The 24,998-nt window shown below is 31.4% G+C and overlaps 1 protein-coding gene across 1 annotated transcript in view; it reads left to right on the top strand.

Moving 5' to 3' along the window:
• The window catches only part of Vps50 (vacuolar protein sorting 50), a 403,619-nt gene that overhangs the window by 154,495 nt on the left and 224,126 nt on the right, over positions 1 to 24,998 (top strand). The gene's annotated exons all lie outside the window — the stretch shown is intronic.

Genomic DNA, 24,998 nt, shown 5'->3' with positions numbered 1-24,998 from the left:
ATAATCGTATTTTATTTATAATTATTATTAAGAAACTGTTTGGTTTCTTATCGCCAATGCTAACTTATCTGAAACCGTACCTCATTTATTATTTTTTATAAAAAATTGTTGGATTGGCATTGCCGATGCTTACTTACCTGAAAGTGTATTTTATTCACCAATGATACTTAGGAACGGTTGGCTTTCTTATCACCGTTGCTTACTCACTCAAAAACACATTTGTTTTATTCGTAATACTAAATAACTATTCGGTTTTTCATCGCCAGTGCTAACGCGCCATAGAGTGTATTTTATTTTTCAATGATACTAAAAATTCATTAGGTTTCCAAACGCCAATGCTTACCTGCATAAAATCGTATTTTATTCATAATTAAAATTAAAAACTGTTGAGTACCTCATCGCCGATGCTTACTCATTCAAAATCGTGTTTTATTTATGATTGATATTAAAAAACTATTTAGTTTTTGATCGTTGATGTTTAGTTACTGGAAGTATAATTTCATTCATCAATAATACTTTACAAATATTTGGTCCCGATTGCTGATGCTCACTCGCCTAAGAGTGTACATTATTTACCAATCATACTTTAAAACTATTGGGCTTTCTGTCACCGTGGCTTACTTATCTAAGAGCGTACTTTATTTATAAATAATACTTTAAAAAGTTGGGTTTTTAGCCTTTGCTGCTTAGTCACACAAAAGGACATTTTACATATTAATAATACTAAAAATTTATTCAATTTCTTGTTGCCGTTGCTCACTGGTCTAAGTGAGTATTTTATTCATAATAGAAAAAAAGTATTAGGTTTTGAATCAGCAATGCTTACTCGCTTAAGATCATATTTACATATTTCATGTATTATTAATAGTGAAAAATTGTTTCGTTATTAATTGCCAATACTTATTCACCTAAGAAAATATTTTGTTTGTCAATAATACTCCTAAACTATTGGGTTATCAATTGCTGTTGCTTACTCACCTAAAAGCGTATTTCAATCATTAACAATACTTCTTAGTTTAAAGTTTTCAATTACCGACATTAACACGCATTAGATCGTTTTTAATTCAAAAATAATACTAGAAACTATTCAGTTACTAATCGCTGTTTACTCCCCTAAAAGCGTCTTTCATTTATAATTTAATACTGAAAAAGTACGAGCTTTCTAATGACAAATGCTCACATGCCTAAAATCGTAGTTTATTTATTATAAATGATAAAAAAACTGTTTGGTGTGGTCACTGCTTACTGGCCTAAGAGCGTACTTTATTAATCAATAATACTAAAAAACTATTACCTCTCTTATTACTTATGAGTACTCGCCTAAAATGGTGTATTTTATGTATCAATAATGATAAGAAACTGTTAAGTATTTGATCGCTGATGCTTATTTAAATAAAAATGTATTATATTTATCAATAATACCAAAAAACTATCGGGTTTCTTATAGCTGAAACTTACTTACTTAAAATTTTTGGGTTTTAAATCGCCGATGCTCCCTCGCCTAAAAGCGTATGTTATTGATTTATTATATTTTACAACTATTGGGTTTCTCATCGTCGATTCTTAATATATGAAATGCATATTTTAGTTATTATTGATACTGAAAAACTATACGGGTTAACACTGCCAACTTTTACCAACATAATATCGTAATTAATTTATTAATAATAAAAAAAACTATTAGGTTTTTTATCACTCATTCTTACTCGACTAGAATGCTATTTTATTTATCATTAATTATAAGAAACTGTTGGGTTTCTCATCGCCAAAGCTTACTCTCTTAAGAGCGTACTTTATTTATTAATAATACTGAAAAAATACAAGATTTCTAATCACTAATGATTACTAGCCCGAAATTGGAATTGATTTATTATAAATGATAAAAAAATTTTTGGTTTAAAATTACAAATGCTTACTCAAATAAAAGTGTATTTTATTTATCAATGATACTCTTAAAGTTTTAAGTTTCTAATTGCCGTTGCTTTCTTGCCTTAAAGCGTATTTTAATTATTTATAATACTGGAGAACAATTAAGTCTCTCACCGCCGATGCTAACATACTTAAGAGGTTGTTTCAATTATTATTGATACTAGAAACTTGTGAGGTTACTAATCATTGATGATTACTCGCCAAAAAGTATATTTTATTTATTAATAATACTAAACAGCTGTTGCGTTTCTTCTCGCTGATACTTATTTACTTAAGTTAACAGTTGACTTATGATTAATCCTGAACAACTAATCGGTTCTTAATTGCTGACGCTAACTAACCTAATATTGTATTCCATTTATTAATAATACTAAAAAACTATTAGATTTCTGATCATTGTTGCGTACTTACCAAAACGCGGATTTTTTTTATTATTAATCCTAAAAATCATCAGGTTTCTTATCGTCGTTGCTGACTCGCCTAAGAGAGTATTGTATTTATCATTAATACTAAAAAACTATTGTATTTTCAACCAACGATGCTTTTACGTCTGAGATCGTGTTTTATTAATTAATAATATTGAAAAACTGTTGGATTTCTAATTGCCAATGCTTATTGGACTAGGATTGGGTATTACTTATTACTAATACTTAAAAGCTATTTGGTTTCTATTTGCCGATACTTAATAATGCCGAATGTGTGAGTTATGCCTCTTTTCGTCTGTAGGTACCAGCTGTGCATTTTTTTGGCTGAAAACAAGAGAACTACTTTTTTGCTTGTGAACCTGAGTTGTACTTTTTTTCTTCTAAACTCTCGAGGTATTCTTATTTTTACGAGAGCTTTAGCGCTGTGTTTTTTTCACGTGGGCTGTCGAATCTTTGATTTTCTTAGAATTTTTTTTACAGCGTACGAAGGTTGCTGTTACTGTCAAATGAAACAATTACTCTTAAACAATTAAAATGCACTAGCTTCGACTAAATAGCTTAAGCCAATTTACTAACTCACCATTTGAAAGATTACCGAAACCAACAGATTCCTGGAAGCTACTACTAGCAGAAACTGCAGATAACCAAGTTTCGTAATATTTATCTCTTTAAGAAATTTTTTCGTTGATGAGAAAATCAAGTCTTTGTTGAGTGAATGGATTTTGATAATAACCATATAAGGTGGATTGATGATAGCAGAGAAATCAAATGCTATGTACTTTGAAAATCATTTAAATTCAAAATTTGCGAGAAATTGGATGCAAAGTTATCATTACCTTTTAATGTTATTAACTATGTGTGCTAGTAAAATTTTTTACCATATACGCACACGTTATGTTTTTTATTGTATTTGTTGAGATCAGCACAAACTTGAAACATGTAATAAATATAAAAAATGTTAGTTGGACTGATAAAAACACCTATACTAAATTAAAAGATAATTAAAAGATGATTTTAAAAATGATTTATATGGATTTGAATGGGCCACATAATAGATATGGGTAAATGTTTGATAAAAGAAGTAATTGTAAAGTTGAAATTTTTTTTTAAGGTAATAAAAATGGTAGTTTATTTGAAAAATTAAACAACAGAAAACACAATTGTTTGTAATCAATAAAAGCAAATAATGAAGCAAAGTCAAGTAAACTATAAAGAATCACTAGCGTTAATATTTTATGTAAAAAATGTAAAACAACATGATGCTGCTAAAAAAACTAATTAAAAAATTTAATAGATGTTAAGGAGTAATTGAGTACAAAAATTTCATTGGAAAACTGTTGTATGTAAGAACAGGTATGAGACTGAATAAAAAAAACAGAGTAAATCATCTTTATGGATTTCAGAATTCTCATCATGCGACTTACTACAAGTATGCAATGAGAGTCTAAAACATATGCCAGTACAAATATGCTACGTCGGTGATAATATTGACAGAAAATCAACAATAGGATAAGTAATAAGTATTTTTACGTATAAAAGAGATTGGTGAGTAGGTGCGTCGCGAGAATGATCAATACTTATTTCCTTAAAGACTTTTATTCAAGATACCAAATTTATAAGGCAAAGTCGCGCATGTGTTTCCGTTTAAGACTCGTCGTGTCCTCCCGTAATTGTCGCCAGGAGTCTTGATTTGATAACGCTCAAGTGCTTTGATAACGCCCCACTCCCTTGATAACGCTCAACTGCCGTGATTTGAGGCTCGTTGGGCCGTATATTACCTCGTTCCTTTCCCGTCGGTGCCCTCTTGCCAAGGTAGCCTCACTGTTACCAGGGGGAGTCAGTATAATGTGCCCGGTACGTCATACGTAACATGTCCGAGCCCGTGACATCGCAGGATGTAGAAAAATGGACATAAGTCCAGCCACAGCTCAATTTTAGTCCGATTTCAATAAAACAAAATTGAATATACTCAAGAAAATGCCTATTATCCTATGTGACTGCAATATTATAAAATTTCCCCGCCCACATACCCCTACTACCCTTATTAAACACCCCTATCAACCCCCAAGCGGGCTCATCCGCCTAATCCTAGGTAAAAAAGTTTAATCAAGTACTTCTCTTCCTAAAAGTTGATATCTCAACCACGAACAGGCTAATACACCTCATCCTTGATGTACCATATCCCAATTTACCCTTGCAACCCTTATAAACCATCCCTAACAACCCCCAAGCAGGTAAGCCCACCTAACCCTGGGTAAAAAGAGTTTAATCGAATGTTTCTCTTCATAAAAAGATATACCTTTACCACAGACAGGCTGACTTAACTAAAACTTGATCTACTATATCCAAATTTTCCCTCGCAACCCTTAAAAACCATCCCTAACAACCCCCAAGTAGGTTAACCCACTAAATCCGGGGTAAAGCATATGGAATCGAATGTTTCTCTTCATCAAAATGGATACCTTTACCACAGAAAGGTTAATAAACCTTGATCTTTATGTATTTCATTCTTATTCGTTTTAACAACCCTTGTTAATAATCCCTAACAAATTACAAGCAGGCTAGTCTACCTAACTCTAAATAAAGTAGATTAAATTGACTGAATCGATTCACTCTATTTGTATTCAGTGTATAATTATATGTTAAATGAAAGCAGTTAATGAAACTTTTCTTAATGAGTTTTCAATGGTTTAGCTTGTTTAGGGGTTAATAGCTTGCTGTGCAAAATAAAGGACAAAATTCTAGACACGGTTTGGTTTTCAATCTATTTCAATTTAGGGAATTGCAAAACACTTGAGAAAATATCTGTTATAACTTGTAAATGCCACATTTCTTTTTTTTTACTTCCAAACTTTAGTTGAAATTCTATAACCCTTTAATCCGTGAACCACTACCATCAACCGTTAACCTCTTTATCAAAATTAGAATTTTTTAAGATTCCACACTCATCAATCTATCAACCTACAACTACACTAACTCTCTAACTCTCTAACCCTTCAAGCCTTCAATCCATTAACTTACCAACCACCAAATCATCTAACTTGCAAACCCTATATTCAACATCTTCCTTATACAAAAACAAGAAACACTTTTAGTCAAAATCGTACACGATCAAACTCTTTAATATTTTTATCCTGAATTGTCAAACTGACAAAGTAACCCAACCTAAGAATCTGACTATCTCAAGCACACTCTATATATTTTGGTAACACAAAAGCATTGCCAGATGAAAGTTTTGCTATACTATTAAATATTAAAAGAAGTTTTACGTAAATTATTCAAATAATAAGTATAAAATAAGGTAAAAGTATGGTGAAATTGAAAGAGAATAAATAGAGAGGCTTTTTTTATTTAATAATTATTTACAAACAAATGGATATTTGATAATTATTCAAAAAAATCTTTACTTTAATGTGGCTTTGGTTTTTAATAATTGATAAACATGCTTTCTTAGTTGTTATAAAACATCAGAAAATATTACTAAGTATAAACAAGCGTTAGTTGATTTCCGAAAATGTTATTAAATTTGAAATATTCTAAATTATGTGATATATTATGGAGTAGGGAAGATTACCATGTAACTTATATACATTTGCTTGTTAGTAGCCTAAAAAGTAAATACTCATTGTCTGACAATCATGAAAATAAATAGTGTGAGAAAACAATAAAATAAATCATTTGTATTGCAATTCAAACGAAAATGGAATGCTGTTTTCCGAAAAAAAGATATGTTTAAGACAAAACATACAGATTTTCTTGATAAAACAATATCTATAAAGTTAGATGATAAATCTTCTTCCAACCAGTTGACATCACCTGGCAATACTTTGTCTACAACAGAGTGTTTGACCGGAAGATCGTGTTTATCTTTTAAAGAGGCATCTTCAAAAACACAGTGTAGACGTACCTTTGAGATTGCAAACAAATACACTAAAGAAGAACTATCTCTGGCGTTAAAAATCAAATTGCGATCATGTATCAACAAATGTGTCTCTGAAAAGGACGTACCTGACGAAGAAACTGATTCACCAGATATTGAACTGATTAATAAATCATTAAGTATGCTCTAACTTAGAATTGTCATACCGACAATGTGAAAAATTAAGAGCTCATAACCAATCGATTTTTAATAATAAATAATATCCACGATATGGGATGATCACTGAAGCAAAAAGACGCCTGTTACTCGGAACATTTTGAAGTAATTGATTCTGGAGCAATAATTGACATCATATCTCTCCTTGACGACACTTAAAAAAAAATTTTAATGGTGCTTCATCAAACAGAATTACAAAAATTAAATAAAAATTTAATTATGGTTTTGACGGATCCTCGGGTCAGCGAACAACAAGACAGCGTTTTATAAATAGTTCTTTTAATTTCAACTCGAGTAATGCTGATCATAATGATTATTACCAAAAAAAACTTTCTGATGCGTCTGTATTTATTGCAAATCTAGTACCGATTGAAGTAAAGACTGCTGATAAGAAAATAGTGTGGCTCAATGACAAACTTTCTTCAACTTTGTATTGTCGCCCAATAAGCTTTCAATATGTCAAAGAGGGTGATATCATTACAACCAAAACTCATAAGACAATTTCGAAGCCATTGGGAAAAAAAAATGTATTAAAATGTATGAACATGAAATTCACTATAGAGTTTGATTTTAGATGCACAATGATAGATGGTAATGTAGGAAATGTTCTAGCAAATTAAAAATCTGCCAGTTTCTGTAATATTTGTAAAGTTGGACCAAAATGAATTAATAAAATTGATAACGTTTTAACATGCAAGTGTATTGATAAAAATAACAAATTTGGGTTTCCAATATAACATAGTTAGAATATATTTGTGGAGTATTTGTTACACAATTTATACAATTTAGATTTTAGGCAGTGGACAGCATCTGGTTCTAACAAAAAAATTAAACTTAATCGCAAAAAAATTATTCAACAAACTTTGAAGGAAAAACTTGAGATAACAGTTGATGTTGTTAAACAAGGTCATGGTACAACAAATACGGGAAATGTAGCTCGTACTTTTTTTTCTGAATATAAAGCTGTATACGAAATAAGTTGTATTAATCAAGACGTTTTATCAAGATTATTTGTAGTGTTACAAATAATATCTTACATAAATAATGTACTTTTAGATGTACTTAAGGATTACTGTTTAGAAACAGCCAGAAAATATGTTCAATTGTATGGTTTGTACAAAATGCCACCGAGTGTATACAAGGTTCTTATTCATAGTTTTGATATTATAAAGACATTTACAAAACCTTTAGGGTATCATTCTAAAGAAGCGCAAGAAGGGAATAACAAAGTATTTTGTGAAGCTCGTTTTGCACAAAGTAGAATGATAATTCGACTTGTAACAAGCGAAGATATAGCGTATTATTTATTAGTCGAGTCAGACCCTTTACTTAGTTTTTCGAGAATTGTAAAAAAAAAAGTATAACAAAGAATTCATTTCTGAAGCAAAAGTTTTTCTATATCCTGATTAAAACACACAAGAAAACACTGAGAAAAATACAAAAAAAAAAAAAAAAAAAAAAAACAATAAAAAAAACAAAAATCATCTTTTGAAACTGATACCTTACCGTGGTAAAGAGGCTTACATCGTATTGATACCAATCGATAGCCAATAGCAGTCTATCCGCTACATAAAATTTTAAAGATTACAGCATACTGAAATAATCATTAAACTTATAATATCCATTCAATAAATAATTTAATATGTCCTAATCTTACATAATGCAAATACATATTTTTTCAATTTCCTTTCGAAAAAATGTCACGAAAAGCCGATAGGTTTTTGCCCAAAGCCAAAACTATTAGTACCACCTTAAAGTACTCACTGAGAAATCCTTGAAATCAAAGCGCATTTGCAGAAAGAAAGTTGTTACTCCGATTAATACAATGACTATCAGTGACAAAAAATATTTTAAGGCTAATAGTTTGAAAATATAATTGTTTTACAAAAGCAATTTTAAAGCAAGAAGATTTGAGATTAAGCAGTATAAGTTTTGTTTATTTAAAATATTGTGCGTTTAATTGTCTGTACAAAGGCTTTTTAAATAAGACAAATTTTATTCTTTACTCGATTTAAGAATTATTACTTTTTGATTTAAACCTTGAAATTTGAAGGTTCTATGACGATAGAGATAACCAATTCAAGTACATTATCACGAATTGCGGGTGAATAAGGTAAGCCTGCTTAGGGGTTGTTAAGAGTTGTTTATAAAAGTTGCGAGAGTAAGTTGAGATATGATACATTAAAGTTGATGTGTGTTAGCCTGTCTGTGGTAGAGGTATCTATATTTAGATAAATATTAGTCGATTAAACTTGCTTAACCTAGGGTTAGGTGGATTAACCTGCTCGGGGGTTGTTAGAGATTGTTTATAAGGGTTGCGAGGGTAAATTGGGATATAGTAGATCAAGTTTGAGTTTAGTCAGCGTGTCTATGGTAAAAGTATCCATTTTTATGAAGAGAAACATTTGATTAAACTCTCTTTACTCAGGGTCAGGTAGGTTATCCTGCTTGGGGGTTGTTAGGGGCTGTTCGTAAGGGCTACGAGGGTAAATTGGGAAATGGTACATTAAAATTGACGTGCATTAGCCTGTTGGTAGTTGAGATGTTAATTTTCTGGAAGAGAAGTAGTCGATTGAACTATTTTACCTAGGATTAGGCGGATGAGCCCGCTTGGGGGTTGATAGGGGTGTTTTATAAGGGTAGTAGGTGTATGTGGGACTGGAAAATGAATAATATTTTAGTTGCGTATTATAATAGGCATTCTTTTGAGTATTTAAAATTTTTTTTCATTGAAATCGGACGAAAATTGAGCTGTGCCTGGTTTTTTGTCCATTTTTCTACACTGTGCGTCGTCACCTTCGACGACGCTAACTTTTTAATTCATACAGTAATGAGCCTGTAGACTTGTTTGCGATTGTGCCTATGTGTACTGTCCTGTATTTTGTGGTCTTTATTGTTTATGTAGTTCAGTATTCCACACTCAGTTTTCTATTTAATAGTGAAGGAACGCTATTTTTTTTAAATTAATATTTTTTCTTTTCTAATCATTCAGTCTTCTCACATTGTGTTTTGAATGTACAACAATATTAATTGTGTATGCGTTTTGCCTTATACTACAATTATATATAAAATTTCCGCAAATTGGGCATTTACTTTGACTCCTTTGCATTAAGTGTTGTTTTACATACAAAATAATAAATTTGAAATTATACATTACGTTATTTTACTAGAAATTTATATTTTATAACTTCACATAAGCCTATGTATTATTTTATTATTTTACAAAAAAACGTATTATACAAATTTCAGTATTATCAAAGTATTATACGTTTTCATCCGTATTTTAGAGAAAAGGAAAATCTTTTTTGTCTTTGTCCTATGGGTTGCGCCCTCCAATACAGTCAAGAAACACCCGTTGCTTACTCTTTTCAGCTCATAATTGTTACTATTATTATTATTATTCTTATAGTTATTACTATTTTTATAATTATCATAGCTACAGTTACTATGTAAGATAATTGACGATAGGTTTTTTTTTTTTTACTGTTAATCTTAACATAACTTTCACGATGTAGCTTACTTTAGATAAAAGAAAATTTTTCCTTATTTTTGCACTACGGACTGTGCCTACCGATACAGTTGAGCAACTCCCAGCGCTCATACTTGTTTATTCGTAAATTTTAATCATATGTCACGGCCAACGGCAACTCTTCTGGAGTCCTTTGTTATCCTGTAATCATTCTGTGATACATTAATAGTCAAGCCCCTTGATTGAGAAGGTACTTATATGTAAGACAAAAAAGCCCCGTTCCTGAATTTATTCACTTGATACTATATATAACTGTTATCCATTAGTTGCTAATCCTGGTTTCTACCTGTGAGCACGCATTTTGGTCCCTGTGTTAAATATGTGCCCCGACACTATGTATACTTCATTGATAGCTATCTATTTAAGCGTATTATCGTATATACTGGACCCTTTTATCATCTTTTCTTCCTTTTTGAGTTTAGCGTTGAGCTGCAAGTGTGGCTGTGTCTTTACACATAAGGTATACAATAGTGATCGTGATTTTCAATTTTGTACAGTTATTATAGTTTGTTTAAGTATTTTGTCAATGTAAGTACTTTTTGCTTTTTCTACAATTGTCCATCGTAAATATGTTTTACAACTTTATCCTCCATTTCGCATCGGCTTTCAATGCGCATATGGGTCAGTTATTGAATTCGTGAATTGTAGGTTATAATTTTGTGCACACCATCTTGCTTGCGGGGTCATATAACACATTCGAGAACACTGTATGGTTAGATAGTTTGGCAATCAGTCGTCTAATATGTTACTTATGTTTTAATTGAGACAAGCTCGGAGGTATGAGTAAAAAAAATTATTTTATGGCTGTGTAGTCCGCATTCAAGTTTTGACCTGTGTCGTACATTTACTAGTATTTTTCATCCTTACATTTTCTAATACTATATTTTTCTGATACTCCTTCTCTCTTTTCGTATGCGATCAGATTCAGGAAAAGAATTTCACTATTTTTTTTTTGTTTATTATCACTCCCAACGCCGTAGACACATTTGCTGATTTTGTTCGCTGCTATTTTGCTGAATGTTCCTTACAACAAACAAAAACAAAGCTTTCACTTTCTCTATGATGTCGGAAAAAGTGCACTTTCTAAGGTGTCCGCGCAGCTGACTAAGTTCTTAAAGCTGAGTTTCGACACTGCTTGTGTAACACCTCGATTTCTTGTCCCAGGAGAATTTTCGTGTGCGGTCATAATGGACAAAATTTTGCAGGATCAACTCGCATGGACTGTAGCACGATACTGTTAAATAAGTCATAGCTCATTCAATTATAATCGTTCTTTATTTTTTTAGTTAAGAGTGCGGGTCTTTATAGATTCGTATTCCTTCTTTCCAGTACCAAAGCCACTATTTAAACGAGGGTGACCTAGTAACGTTTTTCTTCGATGGGCAAGTCCTAGACAAACACAGCCACACTGGATTGCGTTGATTATTCCGTACGATAGTTAACCGGGAATTCGTATGCATATGATAAGTTTCCCTTATATAAACGATTAAGTACTGGTCCATATAGTTTTTGCAAAATTATGCTTTAATTAAATTGGACGGTCCGACTAACGTTCTATTTGTTGCCTTGGACGTGGCAGATGATTCGATATTTAATGACAACTGTAAGTGTCATGTTAGGCGTTCTGATTATCAGCAGATCATGACGGTAGTAGTAGGATTGCTTCTGATGGAAGACGATGAAAGGCGAGAAGAAGAGGTGGTTCAACCTCTTGTACTCGACGTTAGCTAATGGGCCTGTTAAATAATAAATTTATTTTTCCTGCGATTGCCTAATTCATTTAACTTTTATTCCACCATGCTTCTCTCTACCTAAGAATAATTGCTAAAAACAGTTATTTTTATACAATGTATGTTACGATGTCAATGGGTTACAAAAAGAAGTTATTGTTTGTTCATACTATTTCGTTTTGAAAACGTTATCAGTTCAATTTCACATCAACTTTTTTGTCCATAACGAGCAAAAATCAATTGAAATCTAAATGCACATCTCAGCCTATATTCATTAAAATTTTTTTGTATTCTGCCATCTATAATATGTACGTATGGCCTGTGAATTAATTCTACGCTTATTGGAGTATGCCTCCTCACTAGAGAGTGTCACACGTATCCCTTATTTGCTTTGTTTTACCACTATACATGTTATGCAATTTCTACTATTGAGTAATGTTATTAATGCTTTGTTTATGTGTAACTCCCCATTAAAGTTGTTTTTTTCTGTGAGCTTGCGTATCTGTGTCTAATATATGTATATATATCTGATTGGTAGCAAGTCTGGGGGCCACGAAAAATTTTATTGTAAACCCAATTGATCCTTCTTTTCTATTATATTTTAGCGCTGCATCCATGAGCCACGTAAATTTTAAGCGACGTCGAGTGTTTAAGTCTGTACCTCCGTGTCTTTTACCCTGTTTGCATTTTCTGGCGGTGCCTTTACCCTACATGCTTTTTTGATTTTATCTACGTGCTACACTTTTATTTTGTCGCCTCTCTGTAGTTTTACATTTTAGTTGATATAATCAATACTGTTATTTTGTACAGGCTCTCGTATTGTAAAATATGTTTATTTTTTGATGGCTATTTCAGCACATAAACCTATTTTCCCTTCAAGAAACATTCTGTATTTCGTTTGTGGTCGTAGTAATAATTCGATCGGTATTTTGCTTGATCTTGGTTCATTGCTGCGTTAATTCTCGTTTTCGTAAGAGTCTTGAGTAACTCTTTGAAATATTCGTTGAAAGTTTGGCCCTCATTACCACTAACTAATTTGTCAAGATAGAAGTCTAAAGGAGATGAGATCGTGAATCAATTCATCAATGAAATCTTTCGAAAATGTCTGTCACCACCTTCACCAAAATCATCGTTTTCAGACTTTTGACCAACTAGCTGCCTTTGACTATGTGAGAATGAAGTATTAGAATCTTCAGAAAAAACTTAAAAAAAAGAAAGACAATGAAGAAAAAGCATCGAATCAATTAATTAATAGTTTTCTATATCATTTTAATGTTAAAACAAAATTTTTTTTTTAAATAAAGAAAGAAGTTTATGGAGTAGTTGTGTGGTACGGTTGTTTTACTCAGTAAGAAGGCACTGGTTAAGGCTTCCTTCCACTTTATCTTCATTCATTTTTTTTTATAATATTCAGAAAGCGATAGCTTGAAAGCACAATAGCAAGAATCAATAATACCTTGAAGTACTGTGTAGTTAACCGGTATTGTATCAACTCCTGATAAATAGATAAGATCAGGTATTATTACGCATCTTGCACACCTAAACATTGAATCGTTTTAGATGATGCAAAATTTTAATTTGAAGAAAATATTATGGCAGCTCTCCAAGAATACGTGCATTAAAGGTGAACGATGAGCTTCCGAGTAAAGATGTAATACGTAAAGGTGACTCGGAAGAAAATTGAATTAAATACTTAAATACTATAAATTCTCTTATTTATAATTTAACAAATTGTAGTAAGTGATTTAATTTCCATTTAATTAAGCCATTAACGCAACAAATAGAAAAGTTCAGAAAAAGTGATTCAGACTGGTCGTTGCAACAGATTTTGCTTGTAATGATAAATATTAATAAGTTTAATCCGATAAAAGAAAGTTGGTGCATTTAATATTGCACATTATTTAAAATAAGGGATCTTGTAGTAATGTAAAGAACAATAATGATAAGTGTTTTATGTGGGCACTATTGTCTGCTATTTATTTATCAGAAGCGCACAGTAAACATATGAATCAAAACATGCAGTATCAAAAAAACTTAACTTGAGTTGCGCAAAGTTTTTGGTATCATTAAACAATATTGTACGATTTCACAAATAAAATCCTGTCTTTGTAAGCCTATACATCGTACAAACATCTAAAAATAATGATTACGTCGCTCCATGCAATAAATCTTTGGTGAACAAAGAAAAGCATGCTAATTTATTAAAAAGCAATAAATTTTAGCGCTTTATTTGTGATAGATTTTTTATCACTTTGACACTAATTATAAACCATAGATACACGAAATCCATTGTGTGTGTATATTTTATAGCAACAAATAGAAAGGAAAAGTGAAAGAGAAAGACTATGGAGATAAAAATCAACGATAAATAAGTTGTTTCCCACTGAAGCAAGCGTTATTTGAGACCCCGTCCATTTTCTCTGTCTTATTAATCCTTTTTTTAATACGATAGAAGCATTTTCATTTAAACTGAATTGAATTATCATTCTACTTTTTACTATGCGATCAAATTTTTTATGTATGAATGCTTTAAGGTTACTGTAAACATAATAAAAGTTGATAACGTACTTTTTTATAAAATCTTGAAAATATTTGTAACAAAAAATTAAACTACTACCAGTATGTTAATTTTTGTGGTACACTTCCTCAAATTAGTGTACATTTCATTGCTACTATGACGTTATCCTGTCTTTTTTGTTCTACTAGTACGGCTCATGCATACTTTAAAAATATGTCAATTCCAGTGAGTATGTATCTATAACCTTTGTTTTCTCTATCATAAAACAATATTCCAACGGAGTAAGCTGGCTATATTAGATCCAATCTTCGTATATAAAGCTTTTGGAGTAAATAAATATAATAAGGTGATTAATATAGCTTCTCGATTATGACATTCTTCTTGCAATCCATCCCCGTTAATGTCTCGTAATTGAATGCGAGAAAATATCATAAATACAACCAGTATATTCTTTTGCTTTCACTATCTTCTGTATCTTCTCCTGTAATGCTAAAAATCTGAGATAATGCCTCTTTTGAATCAATGAATCATTCAAATTATTCAATATTACCTCAAGCTTATCTTGCTCATCAACTAAAACTTTCCCTTCTTTTTAAAAACTAAGATTTGTGGCACTGTTCAAGTTAATTACTGCTGCAACATTGCATAATCTTCTGTTTTGTAAATCATACTGACCATCAGCAGTGAATTAATATCCAATACCAGGAGGACCTTGGCTTCTGCCTTCAGTCTCACTAAGCTTAAGTCCGAACACGTAGATGCTCATTGCAATACTGACTTAAACTCACCTAAAACTCAGTATACGTAGGTACCTTCTTTTTTTGTAGCTCTTTAATAATCGATATTATCTCATTATCATGGCTTAGATTTACCGCCGATATTTTAGTTATGAGTAAGTGGAGACAATCCATCAACTCATTTAAATTGTCCCAGTGTACATAATCCACTTGCTACGGCTGCTGCTGCTGCGTTAGTTATGTAATTTAATAGTAAAGTAACAATGATCCTCCCTTTTTATTCCTGATAAAATGAAACATTCGAGCTATAATTTTACTAAATTTATTATGATTATGCGCTCGGATTGGTCCATATTGGTCCATTCTTACTAAATCCCTCTCGATGTGTACGTTGAGTTTTTAAAAGTACATAATACTTATTTAAATCATATTGAGTAGTGTGACTTGTATCAGAATGTTTTTTTAAAAGTAGCTTCATCAATTAAACAGTTATTCCTATCTCGTTTATTTTTATAAATCTAAAAAATCTTTCCGGATCTTAATAATTGCTTACAACAAGTGGTTATTAAAAGTGTTTCCATTATTATTATTATATGTATTATTATTGTTATTATTATTGTTACTATTATTATTATTATTGTTACTATTGTTATTATCAGTATTATTATTATTATTGTTACTATTATTGTTATTTCTATTATTATTATTATTGTTATTACTATTATTATTATTATTATTACTATAATTATTATTATTATTATTTTTTTTTTTATTATACGTTCGATTTCAAAAAGTGACATTTATATTATCATTATTTATGTCACTTGAACTGACAGCAGACTTGAACATGTTATCTTTGTCATCGCTGTACAATTTCATTTTTTCTATTCATTTAATAAACAGCTCTGGTATCAAAGTCTTATTGAAACAATTACTAACCACTAAATGACTTCTTTCAATCTCTTTTTTTGATTGCGTCACGACTTGCTGTAAGGGATCAGTAATTGGTTTAAAAGTCTCACTAAGAACTGTTTTAACCTAATCAATTCCAAATTTAAAAAATCTATAATTATATTGTACAGCTCTTCTAGCTTTCACCAGTTGATGAAAAATGTCTTTTTCTCGTAATTATTCATAGTTTGACATCTTAGAATAGACAAATTAGTTTTCCCTATGTACGTCCTATATTTATGGCAAAACTGTCGAAACGTCTACAGTAAGGGCCGTTCTTTATCTGCCTATTTTTGACGTAAACGATGAAGTTTCATTATTATCTTTACAGCTTGGTCATAGATCTTTGAACTGACTAGAGAACATATAAGAATTGACGCGATCATCGTACACATATTTAGAATTTAATTCATCGTAACGGAATAGAGCTGAAAGATTGACGTTATCTTTCGCAAGGTGCTACATTACTTATGTATACGACCGACAAAGATAAAAGCAATTAATATTTTTGTCTTATCATGCAGTATATAGCTTTCACATTATCCCGTTTTCTCAGATGACATCATCAAAAAATATAATAGTTTTGTAAAAGCATCGTCCCTAGACACTATCGCTTCATGTCCACTGAAAGAAGAGTACTGCATACCATTTAGAGGCTCTCTTGCATCTTATTGGTTGAGCATCTTCAAGTACAGAAAAATATTTCTAAAATTTTATCCATAAAGATATGTAATAAGCGCTTGGAAATTATTTGTCTTATTACAGTTATGTAAACCACAGAAAATAACTAGAATAATCTCAGGTAATAAATCACCGCGTCAATTGGAGCGCTTTACCTATTTTACGACATCAACTTATCAACTTAAGATCCTGCACTTTTACGCATTGCTCTTGAAATTTTACGTCTGCGATTTACGACGTTCGGACTACGACTGACATCCAATCCATAAAAAAACTACTTCTATATTTTTATGGTTGCACATTCTCAAACTTCAAAACTATAAATACGATGATTTCCTTCTCTAAAGCTCAATCTTGATCCAACCTGCAAAGAACGATGACAATACATACCTGATAAAAGAGGACGTGGTTTTATGAATAATATTATACACACTCTACCCTTTTAACTTTGCAAATAAGGCTATTAATACTGTGGTTCAGGTACTAACTTGTAAAATGTCTTGCTACAGTTGATCCAGGTATAAATCCACTAGACGAAGCTTACAAGAATTACGTATAGTTTATTCTAAAAATTAAGAAATCAATGAGACTAGAAATTATATAGATAAAGTTTTAGCCAAGAAAGCTTGACAGATATCAAAGCAGGAGATTCAAGTACTGGAGAAAAAGTAGCCGCTTTAGCTATCGCGAGTACTATGTACCTTAGAAGTAGGTTGGGTATGGGTGTAAAAACAAAGAAGAGACCGCCTTGCGTACAGTCTTTAAAGCTGCATCACGGAAAATAAATACTAAAAACAAAGATGCACACAAGGTTATTACTTCGGCTTTAAAAGAGGCACGTAGTGTAGTTAAGAGAGTAGGTGGTGAGAAAAGTGTGTATTTCACCTCTCCCTGCTCAATCTGGAAGTGCACTATCTTTAAAACCATAATTTGCAGGCTTGAGTATAACCATTGTACTAGCTTATGGTGTAGCTGGAATATTAAAAAGTATAAGTGCAAGTAAGGCTGCTAAACATGACTTGCAAGAAAACCAAAGACACAATTAAATGACAGGGGCTATTGCACTCCGAAAAGGTCTTAAACTTTAACCGTATGAAACTCGATAAGGTGTCTACTTGCAGCTAGCTATATGCTGGAAGAGGTTTTTAAAAAAAATTGAAATGAAAATTTCTGATCGAGCTTTAACTAACATTGATGCACTTAAATACGCTAATAAATTGCCCTTCACAGATTATTCAACTATTGACTGTTAGGCGTACAATTGATCATATACAATCACGTATGATAGACCAGAATGGAGAATCAGTCAATTTTGTATAGTCAAAATGATGAGGTCGCACATTAAACCTTTATAGTGACGAGAATCGTTCACAATTATAAAAGGTCAATAAGCAGCTTTAATGCTTAGTCGACATCGACTGAGGCAGAGGCTTGAGCAGACAACGACGTAGAGGCCATGTGTTACAACAGGTTACTTGGCAACAAGAAAACTGCTCGCTTGGAGTGTTATTAGTGAAGGCAGTTGAGTCTACTGCAATACATAGTGAAACGAAAGGTTAACGTGTGGATTGGTTTTTAGATAGCGGTTGTACAGGTTATGTACTAAATTGTGATGATATTTTCGTTAAATCTATGGATTTAAAAAATCTAGTCATTGTAAATGTAAGTGATGTTAGAAGTTTAAAAGCGACAAGGTTCAAGTCGTTTTAAAGTTTTTGGTAAATCTGTCAAAATTGATGTGTCAAACGTTTTTTGACATAAAAATGAGGTTGTTGCGCAATATGATACAGTAAAAATTTTCTATGATGAAGGTGGCCTTTTAGCTACAGCGTAAAGATTGGATAAACTATGTAAAATACAAAGTGAAAATCAAAATGATGTTAAGACTACTGTTAATTCTATGGGTACCCAGAAAAGTGATAAAATAACTTTGAAAAGAAAACGTATTTTCGGACATGTAAATTTTAAATATTTGAGTATGCTATGCAACAATAAATTGGCTGAAGGATTGACTAAAGAAATCAAAAATGATTCTTTGAAATATAGTGTTCATATTGAAAATAGAATGCATCATTTACCATTTGAGAATAGGCAAAATTATTTTTCAACGTTCATTGATAATTATAGTAAAACTGCTAGAGTATATCCGATTTAATAAAAATATAAAGTTTATAATTATTTTGTTTTGTATATTAACGAATTTTAAAATTTAACGAAAAAAAAAGGAATAAGTCTAGACGCATGTCCACCGTATGTGCACGGCTGAAATGGTACTGTTGAGAGATATAATATAAGTATAATGAAAATTTCTAGACGTTTATCGAGTAAAGCTAGGATAGATAGAAGGTTTTTGGTGGAAGTCATATGTGTGGCAGCCTATTTAAAGAACAGGATACTTGCAAATACTGCATAATTGAAAACATTCTTTGAAATTTTCTTTCCACGTGTGCCAGATCAGAGATGAAGGTCTAAATGAGATAGGAAAGCCGATTTAAGAATTTTTGTAGGTTATGAAAATGTAGAATATCGAATTTTGATTAATAATAGACTTATTGTAGCAAGACATGTAGATCTCATAGAAAATTATGAATATTGCATTGGTGTGGAAGATGATGATGAAACTGAATATAAAAATGTAATGTTCGCTAATAAATCTGAGTTTAGTGATGAACTTAGAGATGAGGAAAATAAAAATCACGAGAACTTTACTGATAATGATAATGAGTCTAATAATTCGAAAGATGAGAACATTAATATTAGACCGAAAAAAATGTGAATCGTCTATCTAGGTATAATGATAATTATGTGTATAATATTATTTATGTTAGTTACTGTAGTGCAGAAAATCCTAAAAGTTTTGATTGTGATAATTGGAAAACGCAATAAAGAAAGAAATTAGTTGTTCAAATAAAAATAAAACTTAGATATTGGTAGATAAGCCAAAAGATAAGAAAGTTTTGGATGTAAAATGGATTTATTTAAAAAAGGATAAAAATGAATCAAAAACTAGGTTAGTAGTTAAAGGATTTTAACAAAAAGAAGTTAGTGAAGACATTTTTCCTTCTGTAGCTAAGATGCAAACTTTAAAAAATTCTGGTATCTTATTGTTACCAAGATGGCTTTACTATTGATAAAGTGGATGTTAAAAATGCCTTTTCAAATGTGACGGTCAAATCAGCAGTATATGTTAAACAACTGCAAAGTTTTGACAAAAATTGTAATAAGTTATAGCGTAAGTTATTTAAGCAGATATTTAAACTATTATAATGAAACACATTTTAAGTTTGTGATTACAGTTTTAGAGTATGTACACCTTATTAGAGATTTAAAATTAACGTACAAGAAAAATAAAAGTGTCAATATTTTTGAATGTTATGTAGATTCAGATTAGGTAGGTAAAAATATAGATAGGAAGTCTACATCTGGTTACATAATAAGATTTTTTGGTAATGTAATTTATTAGAAAACACATAAATAGAGTAGTGTAACAAAATCATCAACATTAGCTGATCATATTGCATTATCAGAGGCTGTAAGTAAACTAAGACTAGTAAAATATTCGATATATATTTATAACTTAAAGTTATATAAGCTGATTAAAATTCATGAAAACAATTTCAAAGCTATAAGCATATCAGATACTGGTAATTTCACAAAAAATTAAAAACATGTAGAAGTACATTATCATTTTTTCAATGAGAGATATTTGAAGGGAATAATTGATATTATAAAGGTTGAATTAGAAAATAATATTGTAGATATTTTTTCAAAATCTCTTGAAAGATTAAAGTTTAAAATGTTGAGAGACATGTTAAGTCCAAGAAATTAAATAAAGGTGACCAATATAAATGTTAAGAAGCGTATTGAGAATGTAATACATTTATACTGGAAACTATGTACATATTTTACTTATGTAAGAGCGTATGGAATATTGTAATGCCTGCTGGTTGCCAAGCAAGGGATGATGGCCCCCATAAGCCTATGTGTTCAGGTGAGAGATAATGAGTAGTACGCAGGTGGTTTAACTACAGCAGAAGATACCTTTATTAATCTTAGCGCACTCTAAGTACTCACATATAAGTGAGGAAAAGGGGGTAAAGTAAGGTTGGCAAGGCAGAGCGCCGAGTCCCCACACACTCCCCTCCCAGTAACAACATATATAATACGAGTAACGAAATTGGAGGGTCAACTGATTGTTAAAAGACTTGATTCGTAGTCTCATATGTGAAAATCATATAAAAATGTACTAATACAAATTATTTTCACTTAAAGCTAGTATAACAAAAAACATTTTTTTTAGCGCTTATACTAGTTGTCGAAAAACTAGATTTATAGCCTTAAATGTACACAGAATACAATGTTGAATGAATACATGTCGGTAAGAAGATATACATAAAAGAAAACTTAATATTAATTATAATAATTCGTAAGTTAACCGCTTTTAATAGAAGCGTCGAAAGTTACTGTCTTCCTGCTGTAAGTTTCAAGGATTGGAATTGGAGCAGGTTCAGGAGCTATCTGCGGTTTGGCCAAAGGTAGCAGATGGGCTAGGTTCTCGGGAACAAAATAAGCAGGCTTTAAGAACTCCGTTGAGACTACTTGAGGATTAACTTTGAAATTAATTTTAAAGTCTTGATCAAATAGTCTTTCCAGGATCTTATAAAGGCCGGTGTAAGGCCTTTCTAGAGGTTTTTGAACGGCAGCTGTTCGCAGGAAGACATGCGAGCAGGTGTGCGAATCCTTGAAAAAGAAAGGACGAGGCTTATGCCGATGGGCAACAGGTACAGGTTTAAGCTTTTCTATGTACTCGCAAAAATCCTCGATAAAAATTTACGGATTAGCAGTAAAGTTGCTTGCGATTTAAAATTCACCGGGGATACGAATGTTTGTCCTATAAAGAAACTCTGCTGGAGAGGCATTTGTGTCACTTCTCACGCCAGTACGCAGGCCCAGGAGAACTGTTGGCAAGAGTTCAACCCAGTCAGTTTCTGGTCATCATAGCATATTCATTATAAACCCAGTATTGCTTACAATTTTTGTACCTAGAATAAAATGATTAAACAATTTTAATCTTTCCAAAAGAAAAACAATATACCGTGTATGATCTCTTCAATATTATTTTGAGACTTTGTAAGAATGGATGAGTCATGATTAAGCATAAGAAATCAAAAACAGTGAGCCCTGTAGAATCTCCAAATTATTAATGTGAGTCTCTGTAAAACTTATTTTATTCAAGAAAATCCTAGTTTCTTGTTATTGCAGTAGCATTATTGCCAACAAAGCATTCTTTGTAATTTTGGTGCTTTGATTAAAATGATTAGTATGGAGAAAAAAAAAACAAGAAACCTTCTAGAAACTCTTTGTTGTTATTTTGAGGCTTTGGGAAAATGATTTTCTTTACAGATAGTAAATGTTTTTCATATCTTGAACAGCTTTATCGTAAACATAGCAATGACAATAGTTTTTGTGCCTTAAATAAAATGATTATAGAATGTCATTATGTCAGCAGCTTTTTCATAAACAAAGCATCAAAGCATTGTTTTCATCACGAGTCTGCCTTAAATAAAATGATTTAATAACATTATGGACTGGAATAAAAGAAATGTTAGCCCCTTAGAACCTATGAATTGTTGTTTTTATACTTTGTAAAAATGATTTCCTTCGCCAAAATCTGCGTTTTTTGTCATTTCTGTAGCTGTCTTTTACACAAAGCCTTGTTTATATTGGTTGTGCCTTGAATAAAATGGTTAGATATTATTGCGTTGTGAAAAAGGAAAAAAATAAGCCCTGTATGATCTGTTTTTTTATTTTTTTTATTTTGGGGTTTCATGTCAATAAATACAGTGTATTAACGTTTTACTCTGTAAGTTCGTATGTTTAATTTCTATTTGAAAATTTTTTACTATGAACTTGTACTTTATATTTTCCGTGATGTCATTTATTTATTGTTAAATAATAAGATACATTGATAGAAAAGCCTAAAGTGTTGCTAAGTTTCTCAAATCCAATCCTGGAAATCCTTTTTTTACAGACTTCTTCATGTAGCAAATTGGCTTGCTGGAGTTGTATGAATGTGTTACGCATCAGAAAAAACAAAAAATAATTATTACTTTAGGACCTCGCAATTAATTATTTTTAGGCTTTGTAAAAAAAATTTTTTTTTCTCTCGTCATTGTAGCTGCATCATTGTAAACGAAACATTTTTTGTAACTGTTTTGCAAACTAATAAACTCGCTTTGCAAATACGCGGAGACAGTCGTCGAGTCGTATGTATCTACAGTATTCATCATTTAAGAGTAAGAAAAAATTCAGTATTCTTTGTTACTCTTGTTAATTACAGCTAACTCTTTTTGGCCCTACAAGTACCAGAAAATGCTGCTACTTCAATGATGTAGGCAACAGACCGTGTTAAGCTGCAAGGCGCTGATGGTTGAACTCACGTTCAGTTGCTCCCAGTTAACAATTGTAGCCAAAAATTTACTCCAGAGGCTCGGATTGTCTTTCCAAGCTTTATCTTGATAACGCAGTGGTATCAGTGGTTGTACAGCTCCATCAGTGCATAGCCAAGTGCAGTTGACTATGTCGTCAACTTTTAATATCCACAAAAGTCTTTCATGTCAAGCACTCGTGCTCTAGTTGATCACTAAGTTCTTACCTGTCACTTATAAGCCATCGAGCAAGTGTATGGGGTGAAAGCTAGCCAGTAATTTCACAAGATGCCAACTGAAATTAGGTTACTCTTGAGAGCAGATACCTATCTATTTGTATTACTAGATGGCTTGCGAACGGATTAATACAGATCGTTAATAACTAAACGTACGATTATTAGTTGGATGTTCTCTGACCCACTGTCTTAACCTACATCCCAAACATTTCATCAAATTTTTACCTGCAGTTCTTCAATGGTATTACGTATTAGTGTCAAGTTCTTAGTACAGTGATTTTGGTTGTATTCACTTACGTCTATTTCGCGTGATAGGTGGGCAGAATGTTTAGAATTAAACTAGTTTTAATTTTACGAAGAAATGTATTAAATCTAGTTTTATAATAACATCCAAAGCTTCAGATAAAGAATCAATGTTTATTACACTGCTAAATACGTTTCTGCTTCAAAGTTAAATTCCTGTACTGGATAATGCGAAAAGACGCGTTCAAGGAATTTTTAGTTCTCATTTACCTAGTAGTTATGTTTTTTACTGATATTTACTGTAACCTATAGTTCTTCTCTTGTATCTTATTTTATATCATTGGATTGTATCAATTACTTAACCTCAGTATTATTATCGTTTTGAAAGTTAGCGATCGTTGCCGAAAAGGGAAAAAGTTTAGATCCATTAATTTTCTAATTTGCGTGTGCGTGTACAATTATGTTGCACGCACACGTGCATACGCACTTTCTCCATGCCAAGGAAGCTTAATCTTGGTTGAAATTCGTACGTGGTGCCTTGAGTAATAACTGATAAATTTGTTGTCTGTAGTTTAAAAAAAAGTGCATAAAAATAAACACAGTTTAATCTCAATAAATCCCTTTTTTCATCGAGATACATTTAACAAAATGTTGAGAAAGTAATAAAAATCAATTACTTTCATAAATTGTAGAATTTTACATTTGATGATGATTATTGTAAAGCAATTAGTAATTTATAGCAAAGTAGTTAATAGCAATAATTAATAGCATTGTTGAAAACGTTAAACTGTATAAAAGTTTATCATTGTGAATTAAGTTTTTTTTACTAATTACTGCCTTTTAGAAAGGGAAAAACGTATCAACAAAAATTTCATTAACATCAAAAGATTTCTAAATGAGTGAGACATTGTGACTGGAATAATTTATTTTTTAGTTATATAATCGTATTTTTGTCCTTACTTTAATATTTTTCTACAATAAAATATAATGGAATTTATATAGGGCCTGCCATCACTCATACGGAAATTATATTGTTGAGCTACATTATGCATAGATGTCATATAAGTGTTTCTTACAAGACATTTTTTACTCTGGCTTCTGTAATTTTTCATTCAACTTCTAAAAGAAAAAGATACGCACCTCGTGCACACGAGCTCAGCTCCGTATCCACTTAGCAGCAAGCGACTTGTGATAGAAGGTTACCTATCACTAAATTTATGTGTGGGTCGTAACGCATTTTTCAATCAAATAGATTTTACCAACATAGGAAATTGTTCTGAAAAATTTGAAACATTTGATGAAACTGGGCAGTCTTGTACTGGCCCACGCAAAAATACGTCATGCCATAGTTGCACGTGCTACCTTCCTTACCTATATATGATATATTTTTTAAATTGTTTATTTAGTATTTGAAAAATCATTAAAAACACACCTCATCACCAAGTAGGTAGTTTTAAAAATAACTGTACCACTCTCGATAAATCGCAGTACGTTT

This window comes from Copidosoma floridanum, unplaced genomic scaffold (assembly GCF_036245765.1).
Source record: "Copidosoma floridanum isolate Cflo_tuat_1 unplaced genomic scaffold, Cflo_Japanese_pri ptg000027l, whole genome shotgun sequence".
NCBI lineage: Eukaryota > Metazoa > Arthropoda > Insecta > Hymenoptera > Encyrtidae > Copidosoma > Copidosoma floridanum.
This window is presented reverse-complemented; position numbering and strand designations above follow the sequence as displayed.